Source organism: Urocitellus parryii, chromosome 2 (assembly GCF_045843805.1).
Source record: "Urocitellus parryii isolate mUroPar1 chromosome 2, mUroPar1.hap1, whole genome shotgun sequence".
NCBI lineage: Eukaryota > Metazoa > Chordata > Mammalia > Rodentia > Sciuridae > Urocitellus > Urocitellus parryii.
Window position 1 is genome coordinate 100910513 of NC_135532.1, and position 27182 is coordinate 100937694.

A 27182-nucleotide genomic window follows, 5' to 3' on the forward strand; every position below is an offset into this window, starting at 1 on the left:
ACTTAGCAAGACTCTGTCTCAAAAAATAAAAAGGGCTCAGTGGTAAAGCATCCCTGGGTTCAAAATCTCCAGAACAATAAAAAAAAAAAAATCCAATTTGGAAAACAACCTGACATTTTCTACTGATTACACACCTATGACTAAATGACTTCACTCCTAGATATTGGTTCAATTGAAACCGCTAAACGTGAATATTAAAAAAACAAATATATGCTGGGCATGGTGGTGAACACCTGTAATCCCAGAGGCTCAGGTGACTAAGGCAGGAAAATCAAGAGTTCAAAACTAGCCTCAGCAGCTTAGCAAGGCTGTAAGTAACTAACTCAGTGAGACCCTGTCTAAATAAAATACAAAAAAAGGGCTGGTGATGTGGTTTAGTGGCTAAGCACCCCTGGATTCACTCCCTAGTACCAAAAAATACATGTGTCAGGGTGTTTTCTTTTTAGGACTATTTTTTTTAAGTACATATATTTTTTTTTAGTTGTATGTGATGCTAAGAATAGAACCCAGGGCTTTACAAATGCTAGGCAAGTGCGCCACCACTGAGCCCCAGCCCTGTGTCTGTGTGTTCCTGGCAGTATTATTTTATAATGACCCCAAACTGAAAATTCTCCAATGTTCATCAAGAATAAAATAGATGTGATGGATATGGCACAATCATAATGCAATACTAAAGTAATACAAATGAACTATAGCTTCCAACATTAATGAATAGTACAAATAATATTGAGCAAAGGAAATAAGAAAAAAAAAGCAAAGAGTATGATTCCATCAATATGAAGCTCAAAATTAGACAAAGCCAACTAGAGCATTTAGGGATACAGACTTAGTAGACAAATTTTTTAAAAAGAAAAAAGAAAATTATAACCATGAAAGTCACAATAGTGGCTCTTTAGGGCAAAGGAAAGGGATTGTAAGGCAAAGGGGGCACAACCTGGGGGAGCTTCTGTGTTATTCGTAAGGTTCTGTTTTTTTTCTTTTTTAATATTTGTTTTTTTAGTTTTAAGTAGACACAATATCTTTATTTAATTTTGTTTTTATATGGTGCTGGGGATCAAACCCAGTGCCTCATGCATGCTAAGCCAGCACTCTACCACTAAGCCACAACCCCAGCCCCAAGGTTCTGGTTCTTTATCTAGAATGTTTCATACTGTGTAATCTTTAGTACATTTAAGCTTGATGCACTTTGTTTTATTTCACAAATTTTTTTACTTGTTTTACAAATTATAAGGCAAGTAAATGGGAAAAATCAACTAGACATTTTGGACAATTATTATAGCTAAAAAGATAAATAAAAGGTATATATACATATATATATATATATACACACACACACACATATACACACATACTGACACAAGTCTCTTTTAAGGGTTCACATCACTTTTTTAAAAAGTCACTTTTGGAATGGTCACAAATGGCTTAGTATGAATGCCTACATTTCTTTTGCTTTGTTCAATCTGTTTTTGTCTTGAATTATATCTTCCAAATCTGTTTTCCAAAAAGTGATATGCAAAGAATAATTTCTAACATTGATAAAGTTGAAGATCATATGGCAAAAATTGAAGGCATTTGTATCTGAAATGACTTAATTTCTGAAAACACTGATTGGACTCATGGCTGCTTTTCTGACCCATAGCATTGACCACGTGCTTCTGGGATATGAATCCTATAAGCCAAATTTTGTAGGTAACAAATCAAAAGAAATTCTGCCCTTCTGTAAAGCCTAAATAAATTACTGACCAAACCCAGGGACATGGTTCTATCAGAATAATATCCTAACTAGCTAACCAAAGAAACCTCTAACTTTCAAAGTAAACTTTATGTTTACAAAAAAAAAAAGAAAGAAAAAGAAAACATCTATGCATTCATTTCCTAGTTCACAACTATCCACAGTAAAAAGAAACATAAACTTTGAAATTAAAGCTGCACTAACTTTCTGCAAATAACTACACCTTTCAAGCCTTAGTTTCCTCATATATGAAGCGAGGATAACTTTTGTAACTTACTCCAAGTTTCTAAGCCTTGATTCAGAATGAGAAAAACATGCACCAAATGGCTTATCACAATAAACTGTATACATTAGGCCTACACTATATAACATAGTTGTTATCTGTTTCCCCCATTTCCCTTTGCTCTACTTGGTAAATGCATGGAGCACAAAGCCACAAAATCCTGTTAACCTGCTGAAGGATAGATGAAGCTACACACGGAGGAATTAGCAAAAAGCAGGTTTTATTGGGCCACCAGGTCCAGAGGAAGACTTTCACTACAACCAATCCCTCTGAACCCAAGTTCAGAAAGTTTTAGAACTGTATAACCAATGTGTAGGGGGAGGGGCTCACAATCTGCAGAAGTCCACATAAAAGCAGGGTTTTTTTCCTACTGTTCTGAGCAACCAACTCAGGCCAGGTTTTACAAAAATAACCCCAAGGACACTCTCTGTGAAAATCAGTGCCTGGGAAAGGGAGAGTTCTCCCCTCCCCTTTTCCCACCAGCTGGTTTCCCAGGACCTAATTCACCATTTACTCTTATCTTTTGGATTGTAAAGGACTTTCCCTAGATCTTACTACTCTCCTTTGAAATGCAAATGCCTCTGTTAAGGCCTTGAGTTAGTCTTTCCTATTGCCCTCTACTTTTGCAAACATACCCTCCTCCCCCCTACTCCCAGCCTGAAAACTCTTGCAGAAATTCTTGCTGATAGTCTTAGAAGAATTATGGTGAGGATCTCTGAAGGAGCTTAATTAAGATTTTCTATGGAGTAGGGGGTGCCACTACAAACCGAGCCCAAACGCCTACACCCCTACACCACCCGCAAAATAATCTATGTGTACCTTTTTATTCTCATTTATCCTTTGGACAATCATAAGCAGATATTAGAGACTGAGAATGTAACTCATTGGTACACTGCTTACCTCACATGCCTAAGCCCCTGAGTTCAATCCCAAATGCTGACCAAAGAAACCAAAACAAACAAAAAACTAGAATGACTTAATTATGAAGCCGAGTGATAAGTATGTAGAGATTCATTAAAGTGCTTTGTCTTCATCTGTACATCTGAAATTTCCCACAATCAGGTGTTTGTATAATAAATCTTGAGTCTTCAGAACAGTAAATGAAACCTTTCAAGCAATCACATCCATTGAATTTTTAAAATGTTTTTTTAGTTGTAGATGGACACAATACCTTTTTATTTTTTATTTTTTTTAAAACTTTTTTTTTTTAAAGAGAGAGAGTGAGAGAGAGAGTGAGAGAGAGAGAGAGAGAGAGAGAGAGAGAGAGAGAGAGAGAGGGAAAGAGAGAGAATTTTAATATTTATTTTTTAGTTCTTGGTGGAGACAACATCTTTGTTTGTATGTGGTGCTGAGGATCGAACCCGGGCTGCACGCATGCCAGGCGAGCGTGCTACCGCTTGAGCCACATCCCAGCCCCATTTATTTTTTATTTTTATGTGGTACTGAGGTTCAAATCCAGTGCCTCACACATGCTAAGCAAGTGCTCTACCACTGAGTCAGAATCACTGCCCCATCTTCATCTAGTTCTAATCTGTTTTAAATTATTAAGCATTATATTTTATGTGACATAAATTGTATTTTAATGTATTTTTCTACATGTAGTAAAATCCTCTAATGCTGTGATTCTTCTTTCATTACAGCAGCTATTGTCCTATGTGATACTAAAATCAAATCAAGCAAACATCCTAAATACTAAAATAAAAAGAGGCTAATTAAAACCCTCATATTGATGGAAGAAATGTAAAATGTTACAAACATTTTAGAAAATAGTTGGGCAGTTTCTTAAATTATTATAAAATTTCTATATGACCCACAAATTCCACTCCTAGGTAGCTACAGAAGAAAAATGGAAACATAACTATACCAAAACTTGCATACAAATGTTCATAGTAGTATTATTCACAATAGCCAAAATTTGGAAATCCAAATGTCCATCAACTGGAGAGTGGATTAAGAAAATGGAATATTCGGGCTAGGGCTGGGGCTCAGTGGTAGTGTGCTTGCCTAGCATGCATGAGGCACTGGGTTCGATTCTCAGCACCACATTAAAAAAAGACAATAAAGTCCATCAACAACTAAAAAAAAAAATTGAAAAAGAAATGGAATACTCTTCAGAATAAAGTCCCAAAACATCCAATACCATGAATAACCTTGAAAACATTATGTTAAATAAGTCAAATATAATGCACCATATATTGTTTTATTCCATTTATTCCCAAATGAGGCAAATCTGTATGGTTAGAAAATAAGATTAGTAGTTCTTGGAGGTAGGAGTGAAAATTGGAAGTGACTGCAAATGGGCATAGATTTTCTTTGGGGGAAGAAAGAACTATTCTAAAATTAGACTGTAGTGATGGTTGTATAGTTTTCAAATTGGCTTAAAAAAACACTGAATTGTAAACTTACAACACAATTTTACATTATATAAATTATACCTCCCTATATCTATGAAAAAAAAAAGACGGAATGCACCTAAGACCTGGACTATGGTACCTCTGGAATGATGGATGAATGAGGATGGATAGGTCTCAGCTAAATACATGGCAAAGCAGATACTGAAATCTAAACTACACTGCAAAATCCATACATCCCCTACATTCAGAAGCAAGAATACACTTAGAAACACTAGAAACAATATTTATCTTTCTCAACTTTGCAAGAATAAATCAAATCCATACATGTACCAATAGATTAAATTGAAGAATGAAGAATCAAATTATGAAGTACAAGATAAACCATAGAATGCATACATACATAAAATCATAATAAGGAGTCATGAGAAGCAGGACACAGATATTGTCCACGACTATATGAAGCTGAAGCCAAATTAACTGAATAGTGAGGAGTGTTTTACATTTGGCAGTTTGTCTCCAACACTGTCCCTGGAGAGTGTCCTGACCCAGATCTGCTACAATACCAACAGATTTATCAGGTATCAGAGCTCAGTAATACTGATAAATAAAATGAAACAACTTGTTTGGGGTTCATTCTGAATGCTTATCAGCATTCAGATTATAATCTGCATCGCATATTACAAAAGGAAAATAGGCACTGACTGGTCAGCACAGGCAGCCTATTTCACTTGAAAGTTAATTCCTCAATGTGTACAAAAATCTGCTATCCTGGGTTCATTCCTCAGACTTGAATTCACCTGAAACTTTCATCACTTCTAGATGTAAATAATAAATTTAATCTCTGATCATATCAATTATGAGAACTACAGTCTGGGACACAGTTCATCAGGACCTGCCAAATGTAAGAACTGACAGGCTGATTAGCCTCCCCTAGAAACACTACTGCATACCTCTAAAAGCAAATTATATTTTGTATGTTTTACAAACTGGATGAATGATAGAGAAATCTGCAAATGTGTCCCCCAGAAGAAAAGCACTTATATTAATGTTTCATAGTTTAAGGAGAACTGTTATAATAACTCATTTGCTAGCCAACATCCTGAGATGACAAAGACACACATATTTATTTCCAACACAAGTGAGACAGTGAGATAAAAGTAATTTACAAAAGGACACATTGCTAATATATGAACTAATCTGGATTAAAATCCAGGTCACTGATATCATAACCCAGTAGTTCCTTCTTTAGACACAAACAACACTGAATAAAACCAAGAAAGCCTTATTAGCTTCTGCCAGGGAAACCAATAATTATTTTCTGCAGTCTTAAAAGTAGAGAAAGTCCTCTTATTTTAATAAATAATAAAACATAAATGAGAGATCAGGTCAGACTCTGATAAAAATGCTCAGATTTTGGATAAACAGAAGTAGGTTTATAAACAATACTGAAGGAAGTACTAAAAGCCAAATAGGTTTTTAAAAAATATTTTTTAGTTATAGATGGACACAATAACTTTTATTTTTTTATATTTTTATTTTATTAACTTTAGGTGGACACAATATCTTTAATTTTTATTTTTTTATTTTTATGTGGTGCTGAGAATTGAACCCAGGGCCTCACGCATGCCAGGCAAGCGCCCCCTATCACTTGAGCCACATCTCCAGCCCAACTTTTATTTTATATATTTATTTTTATGTGGTGCTGAGGATCAAACCCAGTACCCAACATGTGCTAGGTGAGTGCTCTACCACTGAGCCACAACCCCAGCCCCAAACAGGTTTTTGTTTATTTGTTTTTGCAGAACTAAGGGTTGAATCTAGGGGAATTCTACCACTGAGCTATATCCCCAGCCCTTTTTATTTTTATTCTGAGACAGGGTCTTACTAAGTTGCTGAAGCTGGCCCCAAACCTGCAATCCTCCTGCCTGAGCCTCCCAAGTTGCTACAATTATAGGCATGCGCCACCATGTCCAGCCAATTAGTTCAATTTGGAACTAAATTATTTTCTTTTCATATGTAAATGAAAGCAAAGAGGTATCCTTCCCTTAGAATCTTGTTTTAAAACCTAATAACTCTTTTTATATTCTTTATCTTAAGAATAAAATTGCTGATAGGCAGGAATAGGTGAAGTTAATAATTAAGTTCCATTACAAAGGATTATTAAGAACTGCACGGGCTGGGGTTGTGGCTCTGAGGTAGAGCACTTGCCTAGCATGCGTGAGGCACTCGGTTCTATCCTCAGCACCACATTAAGTAAAATAAACATTGTGCCCACCTATAATTATAAAATATTTTCTTAAAAAAACTATACTGTCATCCAGCAATTTCACTCTAGGTACATGTATGTAAAAGAATGAGAATATATATTCACCAAAAGACTTGTATAACAATTTCCCAGCAATGTTACCATAATAGTCAAAAAACTAAAAGTAACCTAAAGAGGGTTGGGGTTGTGGCTCAATGGTAGAGAGATTGTCTGACATGTGTGAGGCACTGGGTTAGATCCTCAGCACCACATAAAAAAATAAATAAAAGATATTGTGCCCATCTACAACTAAAAATGTATACATTTTTTAAAAAAGTAACCTAAACATCCATACACAAAAGCATAGCCCTACAGTAATATAGTACATGACAATAAAAAAGAACTGATAACCTGCCACAATATGGATAACTCTCATAGACATGTTGACCAAAAGACTGAGCAAGGGGATTCGCATCTATAATCCCAGCAACTCAGGCGGAGGATGCAAGTCCAAGGCCAACCCCAACAACTTAGTGAGACATTGTCTCAAAAAAGGCTGGGATGTAGCTCCTGTAGAGTGCACACCTGGGTTCAATTCCCAGTACCAAAGCAAAATAAACACCAAAAAAAAAAAAAAAGGCAGCAGCAGCCTCTATTACCAGACATTAAAATACAAAATTTGATTAAAGAAGTTGAAATGGGGAGTGAAGGGGAGAATAACATGGAGAACCTCCTGGGATGTTGAAAATGTTTATTTTCTTGGACTAGGAGGTAATTAATGGGTAACAATCCATCAAGCTTATGAGTAGTATATTTTACTCCACATATTAACATGATACACTACAAAAAAGATGGCATTTATTTGGTACCTTTTATAAAATGTAAAAGAACTTTTTTTTTTTTTGGTGGTGGTGGTGCTGGGGATTGAATCCAGGGCCTTGTACATGGGAGACACACAACAGAACTTCTTTTAATGTCAAATTTTAAAAGACAAAACTACAAAAGAACTTAACCATAATTGAAAAGAATGATTTTGAACTAAAATTAGCTCACAGTACATTCAATCATTTTACCACAAAGATGTGTCTTTGAATTTTTGTTCTAAAATTTAGAACAAAATCTGATATGCTCCAAGGAATGGGTGTAGTAAACGTCAGGGTATTCTCTATCTGGTCCCATTTCAATCTTTTTTTTTTTTAGCATCTTCCAGAAATAAAATAACTAAATTCAAGTTTATCAGTGAATAGGTGAAATCATCTTCTGTGAAAAAGAGAAGTGGTAAGGTAAGGGAGCTACAGAGGATTATAAGTTTTTAAATAACTGCAATGAAGAATAAGAAAAAACTAGGAATCAAAGAGGATTACTGGGTAATGCAGAGGGTACAATTAAAAATGGAGAGCACAAATATTTAATGGCTCCAGTATGTAAGACTATTACTTTCTCCAACTAGGTTCAGCAACTCAGGGCCAAAAGCATACAACTTAGAAACTGATCTGTAGCTGGCTTTTGTTGAGATATATGCAACAAAGAAAGATACAAAGCATTTCTTTACCCATCAGTAAAGTTCTACACTAGGTAAGAAAATAAGGCATGAAGAGATGATACTTGGGACAAAGAGATATCAAAACTAGAGGGGAATTGAAAGTGCAATCCAACAGTGAAGTACTTGCTTAGCATGCCTGAGGTCCTGAGTTTGACCCCCCCATCACAAAAAGAAGACTGGGGGTGGGGGGGGCCTAACTAGAGGGCTATATTCTATAAGATTGAAAACATTCATGTTGGGGCTGGGGCTGTAACTCAGTGGTAGAGCGCCTGCCTAGCACATATGAGGCACTGGGTTCAGTCTTCAGCACCACATAAAAATAAATATATTGTGTCCATCTACGACTTAAAAAAAAACATTTGTCAAATGTCTATGTTCAAAAAAAATACATTTAAAAGTTCAGCATATTTGAAATATCATTAATAGGTCTATAGCAAAATATCATTTCTTGGTCTTATTTTAGAAAATGGAATGCTTTTGGCTTACAATTCAATTTTTTTTTCAAGAAACTAGAATGTTTCCAAATGGAACCAGTCAAATGCTTAAAGTATTATAATTGCAAATATAGATGTTCCTCAACATTACTATGTAAATCCTATGATTTTTTTCCAACATTTTGAATCAACTAAGGAAGCTTCCAAACTTCTTAATGAATCTTTACCAAAAAATCTTAATCAAATCAAGTCACCCACACATCAATATATAAAGCTTTAATAAGCAAGAATTGGGAAATGTGTGTGTGTATTTGAAGTAAAAAATAATTATTTCCTATTTCTAAATTCAGTCTAGCTTGACAAAATATCATCATTGAATTGTTGCATTGTTGATTCCATGCGTATTGAGTTTACCTTGAAAACCACTTTTTTAGGGCTGGGATTGCAGCTCAGTGATAGAGCACTTGCCTAGCATGTATGAGGCACTGGGTTCAATTCTCAGCACTACATATAAATAAATAAAATAAAGGTTCATCTACAACTGAAAAAGTTAAAAATGAAAAAAAAGTCTTTTTTAAAAATATGACTGCATAATTTTTGGCATCAAAAAGTTGCCACATACAAAAAGAAACAAAAATTGAGATTAGCAAGTCAGACATTCATTATCCTAGTAATTCCAATTCCATGTATTCTTGAAGAGCACCAATAAATTGACTTAAGAGATATGAGAACAGCTACAAGGAGATCTAGTTGCATTATGTTTTATTATTGGAATACATGCAAAGGACATCCTGTCATATAATAAGCAATGTAAATGAGGGTTGAAGAAACTGCCAAATCCATGGGAATTATAGACTGTACAGGACTATTACAATATATTTTTTCCCTTATAGTACTAGAATAGCAGTGTGTCTCCTATTAATAGCAACTCACATTCCTTTAAAGAGGTGAGATTTTATAAATCAGAATCCTCCGTTCCTGGGCTTCCCCTCAGTGTTGCCCATTTTAGGATGGCACCATCATTACTCAATTGTCAGAAACCTAGAGATCATCCTTTCCACCACCCCCCCAAAAAAAAATATATATATATATATGTGTGTGTGTGTGTGTGTGTGTGTGTGTGTGTAACTATTTTATTTTATAAAATTTATTTTTATGTGGTGCTAAGGATCGAACCCAGTGACTCACACATGGCTAGGCAAGTACTCTACCACTGAGCTACAACCACAGCCCTAGAGATCATCCTTGACTTGCCTTTTCTCTCTTGCCTATCCCCAAAACTCAGAATTAGAACACTTCTCGTTGTTACCTCTAGCACAATCCCATAGTCCAAGACACTATATATTTGCCACCAGGATTCTATAACAACTTAACCTTCCCCTTCTCTATTCCATCCCCTCCTTGCCCAGTCCAGTATTCACAGAGCAGCTAAAGCAAGGGTTCTCAACCTTGGCACTACTGAAGTTTTGGGCAGTTAGTTCCTTGTTGTAAGGGGGATTGTTCTCTGCATTATAAAATGTTTAGCACCCTTGGTCTCTACCCACTGATGCCAGTAGTTATGACAATTTATCCATCACCCCAAGTTGTGACAATCAATACTATCTGCAAACATTGCACAAATACCCACTGGGAAGCAAAATTGGTTTGAGAACCACAGTGCTAGAATTTTTTGGTCTTGTTTGTTTTTATGAAGTGTTGGGGATCAAACCAGGGCCTCATGCATGGTTAGCAAGCACTCTATAATGCCAGGATACGTTTCTAGATATAATGTTTTTAAAACATTCTTCTGCTTAAAACTCTCCCACAGTTTTTACATTTCACTTATAATAAAATATGCACTCCTTGAAGCCCTAAGAATCTCAAATATACCTCCATAATCCTGATTCTGCATACCACTCTAACCTCATGATACCATTAGACTCTTCCTGTATTATACTCCCCCTCTAGTAACTGGCCTTTTCAATTCCTAAAAGCCAATGCTATTTGTTTAGATTCTTTGTTCTTTCCTGTGCATGGACCATTCTTGTCTAGTTTTGTGTGTGTCTCAGCTTAAATATCACATCCTCAGATGCTTTTCCTGACTCACTTGGTAATAAATATACCTCATATTATTACCCCTCACAATACCTCATTTATTCCTTTCATAGCACATATCACAGTGTATGATTATTTTTATTTATGTGATTATTATTCTCACACATGAGGACAAATTACTTGTCTGCCTTATTTCTCTGCATATAACTGAATTTAAATAAATAAATTTACAACTTGGAGAAATAGGTGATAGGACAGTTGAGACCAATGACAACCTCAGTACAATCTCCATCTCATTCCTCACCTGTATTTATGATCACTTTACCCTTGAAGTGGAGGGGAGGAGAAAATTGGGGGAAAGGAGGAAGAGGAGACAACAATGTTCTCTGAAGGGGAATTAAATTAAGTAACATAAGTAATGAATTTTAACCTCACAAAGGACTTAATAAGCACCCTATAATTCAATAAATGATGGTTATGTATTTAAAGCACCAAGCACAATGTCTATAAAAGATACTTGAGAAGGGGCTGGAGTTGTGGCTCAGTGGTAGAGCACTTGCCTAGCATGCGTGAGGCACTGGGTTCAATTTTCAGCACCACATACTAATAAATAAAATGAAGGTCCATCAACAACTAAAAAAAAAAAAAATTAAAAAAAAAAGATACTTGAGAAATGATAGTCCTTGTGGAGAGCGGTGACAGTAACTGGGAGACCAGTGTCTGTGATTGAGGTCCCTGATGACTTCTTGGCTGTGGCATGCTTTTACATCTACCACCACTTTGTCTGAATATGGTTAAGAATGGAACTCAAGGGCTGGGGATGTGGCTCAAGCGATTGCCAGCTCCCCTGGCATGCGTGCGGCCTGGGTTCGATCCTTAGCACCACATACAAACAAAGATGTTGTGTCTACTGAAAACTATAAAATAAATATTAAAAATTCTCTCTCTCAAAAAAAGAATGGATCTCAAAAAGATACTTTTCCCCTTCTGGATCTCCAGGACATACCATACTAAGTAAACACAAGGTTGTTATTCAAATATAGTCACCCCATGTAGCCAGAACAGCACCTCATCTTATATATAAGAAACTCAAGATGACATATCTACTTGTAACCTAAATTTATACACATATACCTGCCTACTTTAAATCTCTAAGATTATCTGTAGTACCTAATACAATATAAAGATTTAACATGGTTAATATACACGTACAAATTTTTTTCTTTCAAATATTTGCAATTCAAAGTTGGCTGAAATCATGGATGAAACTAGAGACAGGGAAAACCAACTGTATGTTGATTTTGAAAAGCCCAAGGGCCTCATTAACCAAACCCAACTAACCACAAAGTGACTTTGAAATTGCATTTGCTTGTTTCAATACGATAAGCATATTATTATTCAATTTCAAAACCTAACTTTAAATTTACCTATATTCTGTGTATATGTTCAGAGATAAGTGGTAAAAAACATATTATAAAATATTATAAAGGGAGCATAAAGGAAGCCAGATGTTCAGATTCCATATCCAGATCTGTCTAACAGGATAAGTTTTTTGGAGATGGGGTCTGTTTTGCCCAGGTTGGTCTCAAACTTGGGCCTCAAGAGATCGCTTTCTCCTGCCTCAGCACATCTTTTCTCCACCCCAGTAGCTAAGACTATAGGCTTGTGCTAGCTACCTAATTTTAATGTACTGTTTAGGAAAAATTATATCTTGGGTTATCTGCAACATCAGTAAAATAATATGAAAATAAATAATAGGCACTAATATAACTGTGATTTTTTTTTTGCCTTCATTCAAATTTGAAGAAAATTATAATTTTCAGTTAGAGAATAGAGAAAATAAATACCATGAAACCCTGGTATTTTCTGTTTTTAACTATTTGAGGGTAGACTATAGAAGCACTAAAAGCTGTACTCCAACCCACCACTTCCCAGCTATGTAACATTGGTAAAAGGTACCTTAACTTTTCTACGTCACTTGTGAAATGGAAATACTATGATTGTTGTGCTATTTTATTATCATGCTATTCAGTATAGTATTTGACACATTCTCAAAAAGTAATCTGTAACTAATCCTGTCAATTATATGGTTCACAACCCTCATTATATAACATAAACTGGAAGATCTGGGTTCAGGTGGTCTGGCTGGGATGAATCCCAAACACTGGTATAGGTTCAAAGCTCTCAGATGTTTCTATTTTGTTTTGCTGAAGGTTGAACCTAGGGCCCTTAGCATGTGCTCTACCATTGGGCTATACACCCAACACTTCCTGGCCAGGTGATTTTAATGTGCAACTATTGGCCTAAGGACAAAGTTCAAGTTCTTTACCTGAGCACACTAGCCACTTTGATCACTGTACTTTAATCACTGATCCATAGGGACCCTCCTACTACACAAGCACTTGAATAAGTAACAGTCCCTGAAGAGGTGGGCTATAGTAGTGGTCCTCATACTTCAGCCTGCAGCAGAATCACCTAAAATACCTGTTATAACACAGAATGCTGGTCTCTATCCCTAGAACTTCTGAGCTAGTAGACCTACAATAGAGTCCCAAGATTTTTCATATCTAACAAATTTCCAAGTAATGCTGACAGCACTGGCACAGGTGTCACACTTTGGGAACCACTACTGGGCTACTATTCCTTTACCTGTAATGTCATTCCCAACTCCATCATTCTCACCTCTTTTCAGGAAGCATCTGCTCGCTTCAACAATCCACCTCAAGGCCTTTATTAGCTAATATAAAACTTGCCCCCCCCACAAAAAAAAGCACTGAAGAATATTATTTTTAATGGCACATTAGTACACACAGTTCTTTTTTGAAGATTAGAAAAAGCTCACTTTGTCATATATATCTAAAAAAGTTAAAAATTAAAAATAGAAAAAGCAGCCTCCTTTAAATAGGAAAATTTTAAAATGGGGGGGGGGTGGGCAAGAAGACAGAATTTGTCAAGCAAAATAAATTCTGAACTTCAACCTCCACCTGCTCCCTTGACCAGAGCAGCAATTATACAACCATTTATGGCAGCCCTGGCCCAATGTACCACTAAAGCACAAAAGAGGAGAAACAAACCCTGGCTGGAAAAGAAGGGCAATAAAGCTATCAGACAAGGAATTTTAGGGAAGTAATTTTAGGGTTGTGAGTCCTAATGTGGCTCCTCTATACTTCAGGACTGTAAGAACTGTGCTTTATTACTTTTTTATAACCACTATAAATGATCAATAAATGCTTAATGAATGACAACAAATTATATGATATCACTTTCTCTTTTTCATCAAGTAAATAAAGATAACACACTCCTACATTTGGCACCAAAAACTATAAATATTAAGTATCAACATTGTCTATGGTCTACAGACTTATTAAGTTAGAGGAAAGCATCAATTATTCTAATACACAGTGGGGAGGTGGAGAGGCAAAATATCATACTTACATCTTTGAAAATGAAAAGACTTTCAAATTAAAAAATGCATTACTTAATTCAGACTGATTTCATGATTATTTCAATAGGAGTTAACATTTACAGGAATCTTTGAAATCTGCTATTTCATCTAAAACAGTAATTTTAAAAATAAAGAAACTAAGGCCTAGAGAACTAATGGCTCAAAGATACAAAGCTAGTTAATTAGTGACACAGCTATAATTAAAACTCAGATTTCAGGCTAGGGATGTAGCTCAGGGATAAGAATGTTTGCCTAACATGCAAAACCATGGGCAAGGGCAGGACTCCAACTTGGATCTTATAATCTCATCTACATTAGACTTCTCTCTTCTACATCATGTTACCCTTATATTTAAATAAAATTAAATTTAAATAAAATTTAAACTAAAATTTAAATATCCACAACTCACAAAGAAAACAGTTAACCACAATTTTGTTGTCTATATCCCACTTTTATGAGGGAAAAAAGCATTTATTTTACCTAAAAACTCACTTGAAGAGTGAAGTTATAAAATACTTATAAAATCCTGCTTTTGTTTGCAGGATTATTCATGCAAGGCCTAATATTCATAAATAATCTTGATAAAACTATAAAAACTTAATTATCAAGGAAGCATAACACTGTCTTGCCAAATTCAGAACATGTCTAAAGAAAGAAAAAGAGTCTAATTTTTTTTAAAGATGCTTAACATTAAGCAGAAAACACTAGTTATTATCTTTATCACTCAATTAACCAGCAGAGTACTTAATCCTCTGATCACTCTGATTAAGATTTTTATCTATATTCCTAGTTCTACATGGTGAGCCCAAATTCTTTCCTTTTGGGAAGTAACCTTATCAGTCATCTAGATGATAACTTTATTCACCTTTCAAGTTTAAAATCTATGTACTTTAGATCTATGTATAATACAAAATAGTCTAGTGATTAAAAGCTAACTTCTTAACTCTCACAAGAGCTCATGAGTAAATACTCTTTTTATTTCCATTTTGCAGAGGAGAAAACTGAGGTTTAAAAAGGTTAATGAGTTTGCTCAAGTTTACATACTAGAAAGAGGTAGAGTTAGAATTTGACACAATGTGATACCAACGCCAGAGAACTCTGACAATGGGTTTCCTAATCATGTATCACATGATGGAATTTTTATTTTTTTTTTTAGTTATTGATAGAATTTTATTTTTATTTATTTATACACAGTGTTGAGAATCGAACCCAGTGCCTCACACATGCTAGGCAAGCGCTCTATCACTGAGCTATAATCCCAGCCCAGACAGTACTTTCTTCATCTGTGAACATATAAGCTCTTTAATTTGTAACTAGCAATTTAATTTTTCTTCCAAAAAATTAATTTAAGGTACAAAAGAAAAAAGCCTAAAATGGTCTTTAACTTTTATACCTTGTGCTAAATCACAAGAATTTCTGTATATTTGCTTTCTTTGTAAATAGAGAAATGGAGCTAAAGAGGAAAACAACCTCTGATTATAGGTAGACTAATCAGGTAGACTAAATTAGATGGGAAAAACTGTCAAATAACAATAAGAGACAACTGAGCTTTAACAGTAAAAAAAGGACAGTAGGTAGCTTAAATGAGAGAAGTCATATTCATGCTTGATTATGTATAAAACACTTTTTTCCCTACCTTTCTAAGACTGAGACAGACAGTGATGTCTCAATCTATACCCTGACCTTTAAACTAATTCAACAATTATGAAGAGAAATCTTCCCAGACAGCCAAAGAAAACAGTACAGGTAGTACCTAATTATTAATGTTATCTTGATTAGAAAATAAAAAGACTGCTGAAAAATTCTAACTCTTGTTTGTCACTTTCTAACACACAAATGCAATCTATTGTTATGTGAAGAGAGGACCTCACAAAGAAGGATATTTACTCTTACTTTTGTACTTTATGCTTGCAAAAATATCCTGAACCTACCTCAGTGCACCCACAACACTTCATGTATTATCCTGCTAGTTTTATTACTTTGAGGTTTTGGTTTAAATTTTTAAGTTATAGATGGACACAACACATTTATTTGTGTGTGTGTGTGTGTGTGTGTGTGTGTGTATACATTGCACTGAGGATGGAACCCAGTGCTTCACACATGCTAGGCAAGCGCTTTACAATCTCAGCCCTGTTCGTTAGTTTTACTACTTTGAGGTTTTGTTTTAAATTTTTAAGTTATAGATGGACACAACACATTTATTTATTTACTTATTTATTTATTTATTGATTATGTGTGTGTGTGTGTGTGTGTACATAGCGCTGAGGATGGAACCCAGTGTTTCACATATGCTAGGCAAACGCTTTACAATCTCAGCCCTGTTCGGTTGGTTGTTTTTTTTTTAATATTTATTTTTTAGTTATAGTTGGACACAATACCTTTATTTATTTTTATGTGGTGCTGAGGATCGAACTCAGGGCCTTGCACATAGAGGCGAGCCATAACTCCAGCCCCTCGGTTGATTTTTAATCACTCAACAAAATTTACATTTTAAAGAACAGAATCTACATATTTTATCAACTTTGTATGTCCACTACCAGATATTGAGCAACGAAACATTGCAAAATATGTATTTGGTCTTTCCTAAAATCTTGGAATCTCCAAAGTGATGTCTTTGTGTGCTAATGAAATGACTGGTGGCCTGTCAGCCCCCAGATAGCTTCAGAATGGGGGCTAATTACAAGGAAAGACCATGGCCTTATTAGAGGACTGGAGTTTTTCAACCTCACTCCTCGGCCTCAAGAGAAAAGAGAGGCTAAAGTTAAACTAATCACCAATAGCTAATAATATAATCAATCATGAATAATGAAGCTTCTGTAAAAGCCCAAAAGAGAGTTCAGGTGAGCCTCCAGATAGCCAAACATGTCCTCCATATTTTCTTGGAAGGTGGCAAGTCCAGAGAGGACACAGAAGCTCCATACCCCTTCCCATATGCCTGGCCCTACGCATTTCTTCATTTATATCCTCTGTCACCAGTAAACTAAGTGCTTCTCAAGAGTTCTGTGAGCAAATAAATAAACTTGAGGTCATGGGAAGCATAGGGAAAACAACCTAGAGCTTGTAATTGGCAATGAAAGTTGGGGGACAATGTTGTGGGACTAAGCCCACAATCTATGGGATCTGAAACTATCTCTTGATTATTAATTCAATTACTCAGAATTGAATTAAGAGGATATCCAGGGGCGGGGGTTGTAGCTCAGTGGTAGAGTGCTTGCCTTGCACGCATGAAGCACTGGGTTTGATCCTCAACACCACATAAAAATAAAAAATAAAATAAAGATATTGTGTCTATCTACACTAAAAAATTTTTTTAAAAAAAAGGATATCCAGATGATGTCCGCTACAGAATTAATTGATTGGTCAGTGACAAGGTGAAATCTCCACATACTAGAGAACATGAAAGTCTTTTGTGTTGATAGATGAGTGAGAAAACAGAAGACAGGTTTGTTTTTTCCCTAAATTCTCAGTGGTAAACATTCTCAAATTTATTTGAGGGCTGGAGTTGTGGCTCAGTTGTAGAGCACTTGCCTAGCACATGTGAAGCATTTGGTTCCATTCTCAGCAACACATACAAATAAATAAATAAAATAAAAGTATAAAAGTATTGTGTCAGCTACAACTAAAAATATAAATGTTTAAGAAAAAAAAAACCTTATTTGAGGTAGGTGTGGTGGCATATGCCTATAATCCCAGACTTAAGAGGCTGAATGAAGCAGGAGGACTTCTTGCCAAGTTTGAGGCCAACCTCAGCAAATTAGTGAGGCCCTAAACAACTTTGTGAGGGGTGGGGATGCAGCCCAGTGATAAAGCACTCCTAGTTCAATCCCTAGTACCAAAAAAAAAAAGGTATTTGACAGAATTTTAACTATCCCAGTCATTTGAGACCACATGAAGGAACCTGTGAAACATTATGTTAAAAGAAATAAACCAGGCACAGAAAGACAAAAATAAGGTATGATCTCACATTGTAATCTAAAAAAACTTAAAACTCATAGAATCAGAGAAGATTGGTGGTTACCAAAGGCTGGGGGGTAGAGGTGGGGACTGGAAAGATATGGTCAATGGATACAAAATTTCAGAGAAATAGGAGGACTAAGTCAAAAGATCTATTGTACAACATGGTTACTATAGTTAGTAACAAGTATACTTGAAAACCCCCTAGGAGTAGATTTGAAGGATTCTCACCACAAAAAGAAAACAACAACTTCTGTGAGGTAGTATATATAATTAATGTTGGACATTTTATATATATTTATTTATATACATATATATATACATATATATATATCAAAACATCACATGTACCCCATTAAATACACATAATCTTAAAGTTATTTTTGAAATAATCTTTTAACTATTTCTATCACAGAGATAAAACAATTATTCATAAATTAAATATCCTATCCATAATAACATAACTATTAGATGGTAAATAGAAAAGAAAACCAAATCTCCATAAAGTAAACTTCAAAATGCAAAGGAACTCAACATACAGAAAAGAGGCTGAAATAAAAATGACCTTTTAAGGGTTCTACAACTAAGCTAACATTCTTATGCTAGCTGTTATCACTTATTAGCTGTGTGGCCTTGGGACAATTAGTCTTAAACATTACAGGGGATTTTGTGCCTTCTGACCACTGTCACATACTAACCCCTCATGACAACAATAAATCCAATAAGTGACAAAGAGGGTAATGAATATTCACTGAAATTATGAGGAAAGATTTTTACACAGATCCTACAATTCACTGTTCACTTGTTCTGTTTGTCCTTTGTGAATTTTATCAAATGTTCAGGACAAACACAAGAGTCTAGATTACAGCTTAAAAGTTTTTAAGGCAAACACTACGTGTTCTTACCACTAAAATTGAAAATTAGATACCACAAGTTTCTCCACAATGTGTCATCCCTCCCTAATTACAAATCTGGGAAATTTAATCTGAATTTATTAAAACAGTAATAAGATCAGCATAACAATAACTACCTCACAACATTATTGTAAAATGCTTATTGGTATAAAGCAAATGTTCGATGAATTTTTTCTTACCAACACCAGAATCAAAGATATAGAAAGAAAGGACCCAAGTATGAAATCCAATTTGGTGAAAGCAGAAAATGCACAGAAAAATACTATGTTTATGGGGCTAGGGTTGTGGCTCAGTGGTAGAGAACTAGCCTAGGATGTGGGAGGTGCTGGGTTCAAGACTCAGCACCATAAATAAATAAAGATAGATAGATAGATAGATAGATAGATAGATAGATAGATAGATAGATAATACTGTGCACAGATAATACTGGAAAGTCAGGCTAGTACCATGTAGAAAAATTTAAAAGCAAATAACAGGGGAAATTGAGAAAATACCTTTGACAATACTTGAGTTTCTCAGTTTCCTACACATCTTGAAAATGGAGGCAATAACTCCCTAGAAAACAGACTTGGAAGAGCTATAGGGTCTCCCTCAGAGCAAAAGACATATTTAACTACCCATTATAAAATATCTAAGTTTCTCTAAGCTTGGGATTCTTCTTTTGTAATGTAACTACTGCCTGGGCAGGTTTCACCTGGACCTCTTCCCACTGCCATGTGCAAAGAGGGCTCAGAGATTCGATGCAAATGCCAACTCTCTGGCTATTGCTATAATACATTATTCTTCATCTCTGACTAAAGAGTCTCATGGCTTCTGCCAGCAATCATTAAACTATGGCAACTTAACCTGGTAGCATGCAGGTAGGGTAAAAATCACAGAACTTCATAGTTCTTGACATGCATTAGCACATAATTAATGTTTATCAAAATTGAAAGATTCCACTTTCATACTGCTGGAATGGGTAGGAAAAAAGCAATACTGAACTATATACTACTGTCAAAAGATATACTTTAAATATAGTGAAAAAATGTTTTAAGTAAGAAATAGAAAAAGATATATTCACTATAGAAACTCTTAAAAAAGACTTACCTGGAATGGCTGTATTAATACCAGAAAGAATTAAATTTCAAGACAAATATTATTACCAAAAGAGGAACATTTCATAATGATAAAAAGGTTAACTTATCAAAATGACAAAAATATCATAAATTATATGTGTTTTATAACAGTTTCAAAATACTTGAGGAAAAAATTGACAAAAGAGAAATAATTCCAGTCATACTTGGATATATTAACATTCCTTTCAACAATTGATAAAACAAGACTCCTTCCCTAAAAAATAATCAGTAAACACATAGATGATTTGAAAAACATTACCAAAACACCATAATCTATCTATAATTTACAAGTACTTACCCAACAGTACTTCAGTACAGCATACATTTTCTTGCCACACACTAAATAGACCACATGCTGGCCCATAAAACAAGATTTAATATATTCAAAAGAATTAAAATCATGCAGAGTATCCTCAAAGTGAAATTAAGTTAGAAATCAATAAGATATCTAAAACAATCCCAAATAAAAAGGAATTTTCATACACTGTTGGTAAGAAATCAGTACAACCACTATGGAAATCAGTATGGAGATTCCTCAAAAAGCTAAAAACAGAACTACCATATGATCCAGCTATACACTGTTTGGTATTTATCCAAAGGAACTAAAGTCTGCATGCTTTAGAGATATATGCATACCTGTGTCTACTGCAGCACAACTCACAATAGCCAAGTTTTGAAATCAACCTAGATGTCCATCAACAGATGAATGAATGAAGAAAATGTGATATATATGCAAAGAAGTTTTATTTAGCCACAAAGAACAAAATTATGTCACTTGCAAGGAAATGGATGGAACTAGAGACTATAATTTTAAGCAAAATAAGCCAGACTCAGAGAAAAGTATGTTTTCCCTCATATGTGGAAGCAGAAGAAAAAAGCAAGGAAATAACGGAATGCCATAAAAGTAGAAGGCCACCCATTGGGCAGGGGGGGGGTTGCAGGGGTTACTGGGGACTGAAATCCAAATTATGCTATGTATATGTGAATATGCCTCAATGAAACCCACCATGCTGTAAAATTGAAATGAACCAATAAAAACAACCTCAAATAACAATAAAACAACATACTTTTAGGTAATCCACAGATAAAAGCAATTGCAAAGTAAATTAGAACTATTTAAGCCTGAATAATAAAAATGTATTAAAATGTTAAAATTCATGGAATGCAACAGTGCTTAGAGGAAAATCTATAGCTTTAAATGTGTTTTTTATTAGAAAACAAGAAACATCTAAAATCTATGATCTAAGGCTTAATTTAGGAAGTGAAGAAAGAAAACCAAAAGGGCAGACCAATGAAATAGAAAGACAATAGAGAAAATTAGCAAAGTTGATTTGAATAGATAGCAAACTTAAAAACCATTAGATGGTTCAAAAAGCCGAATGGAGAGGCCTGGGAGGCTGAGGCAGGAGGACTGCAAGTTTAAAGCCAGCCTCAGCAACATAGATAGACCCTGTCTCTAAATAAAATATAAAAAGGGCTTAGAGATGTGGCTCAGTGGTTAAACAACCCTGGGTTTAATCCCCGGTACAAAACACACACACACACAAATGACATCAGAAATTAAAGAGCTACCCTACAGATCCTACAGGCATTAGAAGGATAACAAGGGAAACCTATGAACAACTTTTGATAACAAATTAGATAAAATATACAATTAAGAAAAATGCATGACAAAAAAACTGACACACGATAAAACAGAAAATCTGAATAGCCCTATAACTGAATTTGGATGTGTTACCAAAAATCTTCCCACAAAGAAAATTCTGGTCCAGATGGTATCACTGGTAAATTCTAACATTCAAGGAAGAATTAGGACCAGTATTATACAAACTCTGTCAGTAAATAATGGTCACTTCCTGACCTCTTTTATGAGGCCATCATAATCTTAATACCAGAACCAGACAGACAAAATAACAAAGCAATATGAAAAAAATGTACAAGGTCTTCTAACAGAATATTAGTAAAAACAAAAGGAGAATATGCTAAGTTGGATTATCCCAAGAACCAAGATTATTTTAACTTTTGAAAAGCAAAAGTTTATCCATTCTACCATAAAAGAACACTGAGTTTATTTCTCAACTTTAGCTACCGCAAATAAGGCTACTGTGAACATTTTGTTCATATATTCTGGTATACAGAACAAAACTTTCCATCATCAGGAATATAAAGAAAGTACTAGGTTTAAAGTACAGGTTATCTTCAACTTTATTAAAAAAAAACTTTCATCTTTCATAAAATATTATCAATTTACACTCTTTCCAAAAGTGGTAGTTAATTTCTCCACATTCCAGAATTTCAGACAACACTTGATATTATCAAACTTTTTAATGTTTGTCAATCTGATCCAAGTGAAATGATTCCTTTTCAAAGTTCTACTTTGCACTTGCCTGATTCCTAATGAGACTACAAATCAACACTTTTCCAACTATGAGCTGCTGACTCAACAGTTAAGTTGCAACCATTCTTAATTAAAAAAAAAAAATCAGAATTAGAATGCCCTGAACAAAGGTTAAAAATTGTTTCACTTTTATTTTCATTTTATGTGTTTGTAGAAAGTCACAATGCAAAAGTTAATGTCTTTTTTAACTTGTTAGAAGCTAATTATAGTAAAATTCCATAGATCATTTGGGCAACTCATTGGTGTATCATTTAAGCTCACAGCACAAAGGATTATACAAGGCAGAACTTGAGATGTTCTTCAAATAGTGTTTGGTAAGAGATTAAGAAAAAGAGAAAAATATGAGAAAAGGAATGCCTTATGTGGAGAAGGTACCATAAAACCAACTGATGTAACTATGACCTACTTAAAGGTCATTTTAAAAGAATCATGTATTTTTCAATAAAGATTTCTCTCAGCACTAAGGTAGGAAGCTGAGATCCTATTCTTTTAACTAGCAAAATGACAGAAAACCAGCCCCTCCTTCTCTGAAGACACAACCATTAATTCCTACCTCAAGAATCATGTCATTCTATAGCTTATGCAAGAGCACCTTTTTTAGGTTTTTGCTTCCCACTTCTTTTCCCTACAGAGTACCAAAGTAGCAAGAGTCACTGGAATTCCAAAGAATTCTATTTTTCTTTGATCAACAAAAAATTTACCAAGCCATTATATGTATCTATATTAAATTAAGCAATTATCTCCCTAAAGAAAAAAAAATTTATGGTGTTGAGGATCAAAACCAGGGCCTCTAATCTACACCACCAACCATGGCTCTGTTTATATCTATTAAACACCTGCTTATATCTGTTAAAGCTTGATATCCTTAGCTAAAACTATCCTATGTGCGCGCGCACACGCCAGCTCTGCTGCTGCTGTTGCTGCTGCTACAAATCAAACCCAAAGCCTTGCACATTCTAGGCAAGAGCCTGCCTCTTCCCTGAAAATGATTTTCCTTGGACTGACAAAGCACATACCATAACAAACTTCTGCTACCTCTTAATACTTTCGAATAACTATTCCTAAGAATTCTACAAGCTTCTGGACCAATCACACAACTGTCTGATGCAATGAGTATGTGAATTTACCTGTCACTTAACAGAAATGTGATCTAAAACATTAAAATTCCTTAACTTTTCTGAGATTCAGCATCATGTATCAAATGAATAAAACAAGTATCTAAGAACAGCAAGAATTACATCTTTTTCCCAATGTCTTCCTCCCTCTTAAAATTTTTAATCTTAGTTTTTTTTTTAATGATTTTCTTTAGTTGTAGTTGGACAAAATACCTTTATTTTATTTATTTATTTTTACCTGGTGCTGAGAATCAAACCCAGGACCTAGCATGTGCTAGGCAAGCATTCTACCGCTGAGCCACAAGCCCAGTCCTAATCTTAGTTTTTGTTTATAATTTTCTCTAAATGAAATCAAAAGCTTTTTCTAGAAGGAGGCACTTAAGCTGAGGTACCAGAAAATTGAGGAAGACAAAATAATTATTAGTAAAGAAATTAAGGAAGATCAAGTGGGGGCTATTGCTCTGCCTGTGTCCTGTCCTTGTATGTCCAGATTCTAAAGAGGCAAACTTGAAGATACTTTTTCTTCATGATAAGCAAAATTCTTAGACCACTAAAATGACCCACACACTTATATAATCCCCTTTCCTTAAATGTAGGAGAGATCTGTAGATATAATGAAATAAATTTCCTATGACTATTACATGGCAAGATTCCTGCCTATGTAATTAAGATCATTGATCAGTTAAATTTGGCAAAAAGATTATCTGGGTAAACCTGTCCTAATCAGGTTACTTTTAAATACAGTCTTAAAGGGGAGTCAGAGGCAGAAGAGTCAGAGAGAATGGTTCCTGATTCCAAGCAAAAGCAAACAGCCATTCTGTAAACTGCTGCCTATATGGCCACATAGCAAAGAACTGAGAGCAGTTCCTGGCCAACAACTAGGAGGAAGATGGGGACTTCAATCATATAGTCACAAGGAAATTGGTTCTGCCAACAGGTAGTACCCTTAGAAAAGAACCTTAGCCACAAATAAGAATTACAGCTATACATGATACCTTCATTTCATCCCGATATTAATAAAGTCCAGCTATACCACACCCGAAATTCTGACCCATAGAAACTGAAATAAATGGGTATTAAGCTACTAAGTTTGTATTATGTTATGCATCAGGACAAAACTAATACACACTTCTCAATAAGGATATAAGCCAAAGAAAAAGGGAAAGGCATGTGTCTTTCCCCAGAGTACATTATATCTCCTTATATAGCACTGAGATTATGAAATTATACAGGCCTACAATCAAAGAAAAAATATCACAACTATATAAATTTGTGTAAGTTTTAAGTTCTAAGACTTTAATAAAAAAGGCTTTTGCACATATCTTGATAAATATTCACTAGATTACTCCCATTTTCGAGATGAGGGAAGTAAGACTCAAAAAAATAAAATCCCGAAGACTATAAACCATGGGAATGTTCCAAGTTAACTTCAGCTCATTCCCTCTCCCATACGCTACAATTCCTTAAGGCTGTAGAAGAGCCATTCAAATCGACAGTAATTGTAGTGCTCTCTTCACAGAGGTAATCCTAGTAACAATTTTCCATATTTCACATCTACTTAATTCCCTCTAGCTTTTTCAGAATGTTAAAACTAAAGTAGACACAGAAAGTATTCTACTGAAAAGTAGTTTGCTTGTAAAAGGGACCACTGGTAGATCACTATCTCAATGAATTTGGTTTGCTCAAAGTACGTTTTTAAATTTATAGAAAAAAATACCAACACATCTGTACATTTCCTAGAACTTTGGGTAATAATTTGTGACACATTATCAAAAATCAAAAGCAAGGAAATAACATTTCTGGTTCTTTTAGTATTTCCCTATTTAGTCAAAATTTTTTAGACTGAATTCACACAATATAGAAAACGTGTTACAACGTATTATACAAGAAAGGAGTCATTCTTATTTTCCACTCTTCTGTACATTTCCATAAGCGCTTCAACATCAGTTTGCAATTTTCTTAAAATATGGAAAACTAAAGGTAGGGAGTCACATTCAAATTCCACCTAAGATGCAATCACACAACTTTATGCCAATTGAGGTACTTTCGCAAACACTATTTTTGCTAAACTGCAAAACAAAGTCATTTCCAGTCACAACCCCGAGAAAGAAGAAACTACATCCACCCTCTTTAACACCAACTTTAACAGCAGATAATTAGCTATCACAAACAGCACTGTTTTTGCGTCTACAAGCTTCCAAAACCATCCCATGACTTATACGCCTGGGGCACGACTGCATGCAATGTGAAGAGAATCAATAACATTTCAAATGTGGGTAGATGGGGTGACGTGACAATCCTAAAAATATGAAAATTTCTTGGTCCCTACTGCACACAAGCGGCACCCACTTCGGACCCTGCGAGTGGGGCTTAGGTCCAACTCCGGGCTCTCCAGTTTCCCAGCTCTTCACCCCGCCCCCACCCCGAGAAAGGAGGGAAAACAACTTTTATTGGCCTCGTCTCCCGGGAGATTGGCAAACTAGCGGGGCAGTGCTCAGGCCTGGACACGTTTCGCCAGGAGGCCCCCGTCGGGGGCGGGGAAGGTAGATAGCGGGAAAGCCCGGCTTCGACGCCCGATCACCCCCAGTCAACAGCCTTTGCCCCACCCCGCCAACAAGAGGCCTGGGCCAGCCGCCGCGCCGAGCGACCCCCAGGCCCCTCCGCGGAGGCGAGCTCGTCGTCATGTGACGCCGCCGCCGCTAAAACACCGCAGAAACGCAGGGCGGCGGAAGGCATTCGCGCCAGCCCGCCTCGGCCCGGCCCCGCCGGGCGCGGGCGAGTCCGGAGAGCCTGGGCGGGGGGGCGGAGGGCGGGCTTGGCGGCGGGCCCGAGCGCGCCACAAAGGCTTCCGCGCCTGTCGCCGTAGTGCCCGGGCGGGCGGGGGCACAATTTTCGGGGCCAGCGGGAGGGGTGGGCAGAGACAGGAGCGCTGGGGTGCCCGCCGCGCCCACAGCCGCCTACCCGGGAGCTCGGACGGCCCGCGACCGCGGCGCCCCGCACAGGCCCGCGCGGCCTCCCTCCCCCGCGCGGGGCCCGCGCCCGGCCAGCCCGCTCCCCGCTCGCGCTCTCTAGCTCTCGCCCGGCCTCCATCTTGGATCGGCGCTTCCAGCCCCCGCGCCGCTGCCGCCGCATTCCCCCTCTTTCCCGCCCCCCGCCGCCGTCGCCGCCGCCCGCACTCACCTCAGCTGCCCATCCGGGCGCTGCCGGCCGTCGACCTAGTTTCCCCCCAAAAGTCTCCGGTGTGTTATTCCCGATGTGGGGGGGTTGTTACGGGGTGGTCGCCGGGGGTTCGGGAGCGGGGGCCGCGCCTTCAACGGAGCTGCAATCCTAACCCGCCATCTGGTGGCATTTTCCACACGCCAATGGCGCCGCTGCAGACTTGGGTCCGGACCGCCCTCTGCTGGCCGCGGTGCTCACTGCCTTGCTGACGGGACTGGCCTGCCCGGAAAGGGGAGGGAGCTGAAGCGCGAGCTGGGGGCCGCGGCGGGGGCGCGCGCAAACGCTTTCCTGAGGGGATTGCGCGCACGCGCACCAGCGGGGCGGGAAACGTGGCCGCTGCGTGGCGGCTCCGCCCCCGCATGGAGCGCTTGCCCAGCTCCGCCAATTGCGAGCG

The 27182-nt window shown here is 36.7% G+C and overlaps 1 protein-coding gene across 2 annotated transcripts in view; it reads right to left on the minus strand.

The window, feature by feature from the left end:
- Positions 1-26934, minus strand: part of Stag1 (STAG1 cohesin complex component) — a 372311-nt gene extending 345377 nt beyond the window's left edge. The window contains exon 1 of one of the 2 annotated variants that reach the window (XM_077795277.1): positions 26750-26934. The gene's annotated coding sequence lies outside the window, so the exon portion shown is untranslated. The remainder of the gene's footprint in view (positions 1-26749) is intronic. The other variant, XM_077795281.1, reaches the window with a different exon arrangement.
- Between the last annotated feature and the right edge of the window lie 248 nt (positions 26935-27182).